Below are 10,341 nucleotides of genomic sequence, written 5' to 3'. Positions count from 1 at the left end.
ATCAACTAAAAAAAAATTTTTTTTAAATGGTTTTTGACCTAAAAGTGGTATTTTTTGTCAAAATATTTTTCAAAAAATAAAATAAAATGATAAACGGGCTAGCCCGTTTAACCCATCGGGCTGACTATAAATGGGCCGGGCTAAAAAATTTTGGCCCGCGAATAAAGCGGGCTTAAATAGGCCAGCCCGTTTAACCCATGGGCTTAATGGGCTGGGCCTAAATGGGCCGGGCTAGCCCGTTTGACAGCCCTACTAAATATATCAACCATATCAATATATCAATAAAGTTATCACATTGCTATCAAGACCATCACCATCTCTGCTATCTGAGAGAAAAATTGCACCAGTTCTATTAATAGATACCATGTCTATTTTCTTTGCACTACAGGAAAAATAATGTTTAGCGTCAAATTTTTAGTGGCAATAATATTATTGTCACAATTTCTCTTTTTAAAACAAATTTTTAACGACAATTATACATTTATCATTAATACTATAGCCTATAATGGCCATTTAAACTATTGCGACTAAAAAAATACTAAAATTTTAAAATAATAAAAACAACTGAACCTGAAACTGTGAAACGTCTGCCCCCTCTCACCATCTCACTGCTTTCCCTCACTCAAACTACTCTCTCATCGCCTCATTTTCTCTGAATTCTGAGAACTACGCACCAATTATTCCATCTTCATCGCTCGAATTTCTTCTCACTTTTCATCTCAGTCTGATTTGCGATCTGAATCCTTTTCTCTTCCAACCTAGCTTATTTTTTTCGTAATTTTATAACTGCAAGTTCAGAAATTAGAGTTTACCTAATTTTGATTCAGAAACAAAGGTTCAGAAGAGAAGACATAGCTGATGTCTAGATCTGGTAGCAACGCCCAAACCTCTGAGATCGAGAAAAATCGCCTCTTCGCGAACGAAGATGTCGCTATAACACTGCACCGCCGCCGGTCTTGCGCGTAGACGGACAAGATCGTCACCACCGGTAGATCTTCTCCCTTTATGTTTTCGATTTTTTGTTTTCCATTTTATATTTTTGCTAATTCTGAAATTCAGCAGGATTTTTTGTTCCTCTATTTCTCCATCACGAACAGAGCAGCTAAGTGAAACAATTATGATTGAACTTTTGCATTTGTGTCTTTATGCATCCGACCTGTTCGACGAAATGCTTCATCCATCTAAGGAAATCAAGGTAAACCTTTATGCTTATTCCTTTGAGTCTCTATCTTACTGTATGTTAAGTTTCAATTTTAGGGTTTGTGTAATCATAAAATTTTTATTCATTTGTTTGTAAACTTAATATTTGTCTTGCAATATAGTTTGAGTCATGAAAATGGTCATGAAAATATAAAGTCTTATTACGAGAAAGAATAAGGTGTTACATATATTCCTAATTTATATGTTCGATTAATCCTCTACTGCAGTGTGTAATAATTCTTTTGTACTTTTATTTTAATTTTTAAAAGAAAATCATTGTTTCTTATCCTAATAATAGGTAAGAGACATAAAGGTAGCATATATGATTGAATTGAATAGGAAAGTTTATTATTACTATAGCTAACTAGTTTATTGTGTAATTGAAGTTAAAATGAACAAAACTTGAAATAAAATAGTAATGCAGACTTCAAACATGTTTGCTTTGCTTCATTTGATTTGGAGCTTTGACTATATTTAATTTTTGTTTTGTTTTTATTCTTATTTTTTTTCTTTTATTCATATATTGTATTTTGAATTTGCCTTGATTCTGCATTCTATTAGCTTTTTCCTAGCTCAAATTCACCTAGTGCTCCTCTAGTTTGGCTGTTAACTTCCTAGGTTCCTTAGTTTGAAAAGTAACAGTTATTATTCTAGTTTAGTATTAAATTACTTGTGAAGTCTTTTGTTTTTTAAGATTGTAAATACATAGATATTATCTCCTAATATCTCTTTATTGATTGCTTTTGAAGCACTTTTGTGGATCTTCATGGCTGGTCAATTTCTAGGGTTCTTCATCATCAATGTGCCTATATCATTGGTTACATTGCTTTGCTACTATGACTCATCTATGCACTTGTCACCATGTGTTATGGAGAGATGTTTGACTTCATGGAAAAGCAAGTTGAAGATGGAAATTAAAGGAAATCAAGCAAGGCGTTAACACTTTAGTTTAGAGAATATTACTTTTTCGTCCTAATTACACTTTGTAATTCTGTCAATTTATCTTAATCAGCTACTTGTACTAATTAAAAAAAAAGAAGAAGAAAAAAGAAGGCATAGAGTACAAAAGGAGTTCCATTTTGAATTTGCCCATTGTTAGTTAGGAATATCTTTAAGAAAGTTACTTAAATTTCCTGTTGTTTGCTATTGCCATATATTTGTCTTATACAAAGGATTGCACCTCCATTTTCTATGTGTATTGGAATTTCTGTCATGTCTTTATATCTTTGAAGCTTGCCACTATCTCCTTTTAACTACAAATACTAAAAGAAACTATAGTCTGTGAATTATTTTATTAGATTAATTGCCTTTCATTTTTTTATTGGAGTAGAAGTGCATGATTGATTAATTGTTAACTCCTGAACAGAGTAGGGTACTCATCATCGACTGGGAAAGATTGGGGATGGAATTCATATTTGTAAGTTTGTTCTCTTTTTATTCAATTTATTTGCGAATTTGAGCATTTGCTATTAAAAGAAAAACAAGTGCTTTTCATTTTATTGCTTTGAAACATGCGTATTAACATGTTGTTGAAACAAGGTCATTAAAACCTCTTTTTTCTCTGCAGAGAAGAGATTGTCTAATCTCTTACCATTTGCCCGTAGGAGTTAAGGCTGTGACATCCTTTTCTTCAAATTCCAGCTTTCTCACAAGCTGATATTGTCCCTCAAGCGGGCTTCACTTGGTCCAATAATAATGGTAATGAAGTCATATATTATTAGTTGTATGCTTTATATATTTTCTAGGATTCTTTAAATTTTTTATATGTATAAATTAAATTTTTCAAACGCTAAGTAGTCCTTTATTTACACATATATATTAATCTGCATAGTTTTTATAATAATATACACTCACTTTTCAACAATTTTAGGTTGTAAAAAGCAAGTTCTTATAGCTAACTTGTATAGATTTATTTGGCTACAGGGAGTGCAATGAATAAGGGTCGGGCAGGGAGAAGGGATTACTAAAGTTTTTCTGAGCATTATTTTATTACTTTCTTTTTTCCACCGCCATCACTTTAATTCTGATGTATACAGTTATCACGAGGGAACATACTATATACGTAAGCCCAAATTCAAATACATGTTCTGTGAAAAGCTTTCATAACATAAAGATATTTGTTCAAGTTTGGAAGAGATTTTAGCTTTGATTGAATGGTGTTACTGTTTATTACTTTCTGTTAAAACTGAGATGCAGAACTAGCTAGGATGTGGATTGATGGAAGATAGTGTTGGTTATTTAGATGTATGATCTGATTTGTTTCTTATTTGCATGCGGCTCTTCTCATATTTTGCTGAAAAGTGTTCTGATTGAACCAACAGGTGAAAATACTGGCATCGAATTAGCTTTCATGGCCGCAGCCAAGGGTTACAAGGTCAAAATTACAATGCCTGCTTCGATGAGTCTCGAAAGAAGAATCACTCTGTTGGCTTTTGGGGTTGAGTTGGTTCTGACTGACCTTGCAAAGGGAATGAAAGGAGCCCTTCAGAAGGCTGAAGAGATTGTGGCTAAGACTCCCAATTCCTACATGCCCCAGCAATTTGTGTATATAATGTAGATTTACTTTTAAGTCCTTTCTTTTCCTTGTAGTATTTGTGTTGTTTAAATTTGTATTATGTTTTATTACTTTTCAAGAGAAATTTTTGTTTAAATATTTTGAATTTAATAAAATATTCCATTTTGTAGTAATTAATTTTAGTATATTTATATTATGTACAATAATAATAATTATTGGTAAAATAACTTGAAATGTTAGAAAAAGGATAGGTTGTTATTTCTAAAAGAATGAGTATATTTAAAAAAGTTTTAGGATTTTAGCGGTAATAGTAGTGGCAAATAAAAGTGAATAACATTATAATTTTAGAATTATTTTTAGTGGTCATATAAATTGCTGGTAAAATAGGTTTTGGCGGCAATAGTAATGGCCACTAAAAGTGAATAGCATTGCAATCTTAGAAATACTTTTGGTGGCCATATAAATTGCCAAAAAAATGGCCGCTAAAATTTATATACTTTTTGCGGCCATTAAAAAGGTTTTTACCAGAAAATGTTATAATTGCCGCTAAAACTTTTTAGCGACAACGCGTAAGACGGCTAATGTCTAATTGCCGGTAAATGTATTAGCGGCTATTTTTATTGCCGCTAAAAGTAAAATAAATTGCCGTTAAAAGTGATTATTTTTGTAGTGTTGGTATTCCCCATCCAAAATCACTTACATAAACCCAAGGTTCTGAAAACCGAACCGGTGATCGAACCGCTCTAACTACTGGTTCACTGGTTTATAGGTTCAACCGGTTCGACCGTGGTTGAACCGAAAAAACCGTTTTATAATGAAATAATAAATAAAATATAAATAAACACACAAACTATATGATCTTATCAATTTACAAACTCAAATTTTTTTAAACTCTCATAAAATATATGTTTTCAAGCACTTTTGTCATCATCATCTTCAGCTTTACATTCATCACTCAATTAAAAAATCCACAATCCTAATCCTCTACGATTTCTTTTGGAAAAATAAAATTTCATTCAAGAAGGAAATCACAGCTGTAAGTAATTGAGAATATTTGTGAGACTCAACACCAAGATATAGAATAAGTATACAGATAGAGCAGTACCAAACAATCCAATTCTCAATTCCATGAATCATAAACAAAAGGGTGTCTAAATATCCATAGAATCAATCAAATTTAGCATTAAAAAGCAACATAAACCAAATTTTGCAGTTAAAGAATAAAGTAAAAAACATTAGAAATGAAAGTGGCTTGAACCACCATCTTCTGCATAAGAGAAATACACTACCATCATCAACAACACTCCCAAGACCTCAAACAACAGCATCATCTTCATGATTTCCTTGCTCTAAATCAATAACATGGGACATATGCTGTTTGTTAATTTTTTTAAAGCATCAATTTGGTTTAAAATTAAAACATAACAACAAATAATCACCCTAAACTCTGAAATCAATTAATCTATCAACAAAAATTCAAAAACAGTATACTCATAAATTAAAAAACAGCAGCAACAGAGTAACAAACCCATTTTAGCAATAATTTCGACAACACAAAATCAATTTCTTTAATTGATTTCACATTCAAAAACTCACTAATCAGTTTCAGAACAGACACAACAGAGCAATAACAATACAATCCAATCACAATATCACAGAAACTCACTACCCAATAATCTCAACAAACAACATCCAAACAATTAATCATGCTTCAACAATTAATCATTTAGTCATGCTTCAAGCAAACCGTTTTTCAACAATTAATTATGCTTCAGCCTTCAAGCAATCAGCTTCAACAATTAATCATTTAATAATGCTTCAAATGGGTGTTGACCCGGTCTGTATACGAATGGTGTTGTTGAATGAAATGATGAATGTAGAAGCAACAATTAATCATACTTCAAGTAATAACAGTAAGGTTTAGAAGTTAGAACCAACAATCAATCATACTTCAATAATTATTATTACAACAAATTAGATTTATACCTAGGGTTAGTGGAAGACAGGAAAGAATGCAGAGCTGGCGGCTACAGGAACAGTGGTTGGGGTGGAAGGGTAAAACAGTGCTGACGCCGGCGGGAAGACACTCGCGACGGCAAGGAGTGGTGGCGGTGGCTGCGATTTCAACGGCTGACTTCACGATGGAAAGGGCTGTGCAAATCTCCAAGCTGGCTCCAGGAACTTGCGACGGTGAGTGACTTCCACGGAACTTGCGACGGCTGCGGTGGCTGGACGGAGGTTGCGCTGGAAGCTCGAGGTGGAGACTCGAGGCGTGGGAACTGAGTGCGAGGGGTGAGAGTAGAGGGCTGGAGGGTGGAGGCTCGAGAGTGGGGGCTGGGTGAAGACTAAAGACTGAAGGCTAGGGTTCATTTCTAGATCTGTGGGCAAAATGTAGCGTTTTTGGCAAATTTTTAAAAACTGGCCGGGTCACGGTTCGGTTCAACTGACCGGTTCCCGGTCGGTTTGACGCTTCAACTACGATTTTTGAATTTGGCAGTTTTGCCTTTTGTTCGAACCGTATTTGTTGTCAGTTCTCGGTTCGACCGGCTAGTTCGAACCGGTTTTCAGAACATTGCATAAACCTCAAACCTTGGTGTGCCAGCAGCACCAGTAATCTTAATGTATTTCTCTTATATCAGTGTTTTTATCATTGAACTATATTTCATTTCAGAACCAGAAAACAAGAGAGAACAGAGAGATGGATCAATAGAAATAGTAAATGTCATGTTAATACCAATAGCAAAGAAAAGAAAAACCACCATACTAAACTTATAGAAGAAATATAAACTGCTCGGGATCTAGCATGAACCATTTAAATAAAGAGAAATATCAATATGACAAAGTAGTATTATCATGTTTATTGAGAATCAAGTTATGAAGAGTCACCTCACTTGTTTCTCTATAATGCATAAGAACAATACGCTCATATGCCCTGCCATGAAACAATAGAATATCAGTTAGGTTTAATCAACAAGTCATGCAATAAGAGAAGAATGTTTTGTGCATAATATTAAAATTGTCAACAAATGAGAATTACCTGAGTTAAAGGATTCAAGATGTTCGTACCACCATTTGCAATAAAAGTAGCTTCAACCCACTTGGTAGCACTCAAAAGTTTTTCTACCGTAGCCAGTTCCATCAATCCAAAAAATGAATAGAACTCTCCATTGAAAGCTATTATGTTAAATGTATCTTGTGCATTTAGATGGGAAGGGGATGCTATTAACGCATTCTTTGTGCTTTCAAGAGGACTTCCCTTCATGCTTCCACTTATATCTACTATAAACACCATATTCTTTCTAAAAACTTGTCAAGTCATTAAAGCAGAATACTCCATTAAACAAAAACAATGATTCTGCACAACCCCATATATTTCCATCTTACTTTATCCTAACTTGTTCCTAGTTCCATATTTTTGTTACAAAAGAATAACACTATATTTGACCAATACAAATATTTTGTTAACTTAACAGATAATTATTTTTTCTGAGAGAAATCATTTTTTGCATAACAAAGACTAGATAACAACAAAAGATCCATCTTATTTGTTCTTATATGTGAATGACAAGACAGTTTAAATACATGCTTAAAAGATAATATTATGTTTGAAACCTTAAAATTTTGTTTGCTTTGGTAACAATACTATTTTAAAAAGTTATATCCAAACACACTTAAAACTTTAAAGAAAATTAAACCTATAATAATGCAAACAAACATTTCTATCCTGTCTTTTTCCTGGGTAAAGTTACAAGCAAAATATCTCCCGTTCGTCAAAATCACGCAAGAAAGGAGATTGCAAGAGAACACCACCAACTATATCCGTTAAAGAAACCTGTGAAGACACCAATTCGACTATTCAGGATCCACGAATTTTTACAGAATATTGAAATTGCCATTGGAAAGAACTTGATAGAATTATATGCTTCCAAGTCTTACAATGTAATCACATTGTAAAACTAATGTGTCAAACTAGTTGAGCTGAAGTAATGTGATGAATTCTGACGGTTATCAATGACTAAGAGAAAGAAGGGGTTGAATCTTAGCCCCTTTTTCGCTTAATAACACGAGCTGCCTTTCAGAATGCTTTGAGGAGATATTTTTGCTTTTTGTCTCGTATCTAGCCAAGATACATTTTCTTTTTGTCTCGTAACCAGGCAAGAGATATTTTTCAGATTTGTATCCTATGCAGCAGAAACAGAAATGGAGTAGAAGAGAGAGAGAATCACACCAAGAAATATCCTGATTCAGCTGCTAAGTGCAATGCACCCTACATCCAGTCTCTATCACAACTATGATGAAATTTCACTATAATCATACAGATTACAAACACAATTCTCTCTAGGAACTACCCTTCCTATACGGGACAAGTCCAGAATCTAACCCCAATCCTGAACTTGACTTGGTCACCTGCCAAGCTTTCAAATGCTAAGTGCTAACCCAACTTGCAAGGGAATTTCCACAGAATCATGAAACACAACACATATGTACAAATGACCTCTTAGGACATCTATGGCTTTTTCCTTAAATTTTGTATACTCTGCCTTTTTCTGCTCTATGGCTTTTTCTTACAAAAAACTCACACCTTTTTGCCCTTTTACCATGAGACTCAAGACAGACAAAACTATATAGAAAAATACAACTTAAAACCCATTGAAGGAGGAGAAATTCTGCTAGCTTGGGTAGCTATAAGAACTCTATGCTTTACACTCTTTTCTCCCTGCTTCAAGTCTTGGATGTTCACCCTTATTATAGAAGGAAAAGCCTCCAAGGTTGAAACAGTCCAGCTGAGCCAACTTCTTCTTCTTTAATCAATAAACCGGTTCGGACAGAGAGAGAAGAGAGGGAACCGAATGCAAAAACCAACATGCAATTACCTCTCTCTCATCCCTTCTCACCAAGCTTCATCAATCTGGACCTTCCATCTTGACTTGCTCCCCAAGAAAGATTCTTGACCCTTGATGAGTCCTTGATGCTTGACAGCTCCATCTGCTCCACTTCTGCTTTCTCCTTCACGTAGCTACAGTAGCTACCTTCTGTGATGGTTGATCAAAATGAGCCATACCCAAGGGATTTTCTCCTCTGACCGAGTTGGATCTTTCACCATTTCTAGGCATGGTGAGCCTGAGACTTCTTCACCACATCTTACCATAAGTGGCAAAGATCTCAGCCACACCATACTGTAGATCTTCTTTTTGCAAGAGCCATCATCACCTTGGCCTCTTGCTTGTTCATAGCTTCACTGCTACTATACTTCACCTCTGATTGCTTGCTTGCTTCTTCTTCTTCCTAACATGATCGAAACTAGAGAGAGAAGAGAGAAGATCGTTCAATGGAATTGAAGAAACAAATTAAAATGAGTTAATTCCTCACTGCCCATGCTTAGTAACAGGTGAGAGTAATGATAGCAATCAAATCAATGTAAGCGTTCTCTCTCATGTTACCAAGGCATGTAATAAATCCAAGTTAATCAAAATTTGAATTCCACCAAAAGAGAGAGTGGGTAACCGAGCCACTTCTCTTTTCTTCCTTTTTTCTTTTCAAATTCGGACCATGAGGAAATTGGTCTTTCAACACAAGATTTTGGGCTGCTCCATTATTTTCTGGCCCAACAACACAATAACAATTCAACCATACAGAATAAAATAATTTTTTGTACCAAAGGCTGAATGTTTCCTCAATATTTGGACCATGATACATTTAGCCCAATAACCAAAATCTGCAAGCAATATAGAAATTATTAGTTAAACAAATTTGAAGCATAAATCAATCTAATAATTTCTATTTTGTATTATAATAATGTTTGATCATCATCTTAATTTGGAGTTTTCCAAACTCATCAATCTCCCCCTTGATGACAAACATTATTAAAAATTGAATTGAAGCAGGGTAAGGATTAAGAATACTCCCTTTGAAGATTTGAATCCTTCCCCTTTCTATCTGTTACATAGCTCCCCCTTAATTTGTGCCATTTTATTAAAGGAAGCTTTCCCTGTAACATTTTTAAAACTCAGCTTACAGCCACAATGCATTCAACATTTGGAATATTAAGAATGTTGAACAACTTAATTTTTTTTAGCAGAAGTGAAGTGGCAATCACAACTAGATTTGTTATCATCTAAATAATTTTCTGCTCATGATATGAAACAAAATATGCAAGAATACTTTCAGAGTACATATAAGCAAGATTCAATATGTTCACAATTATTTTCTGCCAAGTAAAATTTTTGCCAAACAAAACAATAATTCATGTTTTATGAAGCATTTTCTGAGATTTAGTGTCAATAACAGAGCTTCATACAGAAATGGCAGATCAGGAAAATATTAAAGCACAACCAAATTCAGAACATGATGATACAGAAATCAGATCATAAACCAGAAATCAAAGCATGAACCATAAACCATAGACATAAAATTTGAGCACAAGCACAAGGGTAATCATTAATCATTCTGATTTTAGCCCCTATTTTTCAATTTTTTTTCTCAGCTTTCCTCCCCCTTTTGTCATCAATGGAGGTCCTGCAACCCAAATGAAAATAACATGCCAAAAAGCAGAATATTTGTTTTTTACCAAAACATAGTGGTCCAGAGTATCCAAGTACAGTTAACTAACAGTCACAAAATACTAA

General features: G+C 34.1%; 1 long non-coding RNA gene across 2 annotated transcripts; it reads left to right on the top strand.

Moving 5' to 3' along the window:
• The first annotated feature begins 303 nt into the window (after window positions 1-303).
• On the top strand, window positions 304-3,888 carry LOC112797342 (uncharacterized). 2 transcript variants are annotated; one of them, XR_003199734.3, is made up of 5 exons: window positions 304-988; window positions 1,063-1,195; window positions 1,950-2,617; window positions 2,768-2,898; window positions 3,522-3,888. It is a non-coding gene; the product is annotated as an uncharacterized lncRNA (long non-coding RNA). The 2 variants fall into 2 exon arrangements; XR_003199735.3 differs by having other exon boundaries at window positions 341-988; window positions 1,060-1,195.
• The last annotated feature ends 6,453 nt before the right edge of the window (window positions 3,889-10,341 follow it).

Source organism: Arachis hypogaea, chromosome 4 (assembly GCF_003086295.3).
Source record: "Arachis hypogaea cultivar Tifrunner chromosome 4, arahy.Tifrunner.gnm2.J5K5, whole genome shotgun sequence".
Taxonomy (NCBI): Eukaryota; Viridiplantae; Streptophyta; class Magnoliopsida; order Fabales; family Fabaceae; genus Arachis; species Arachis hypogaea.
Note: the sequence above shows the minus strand (reverse complement) of the source record. Positions and strands in the feature narration are given on the sequence as shown.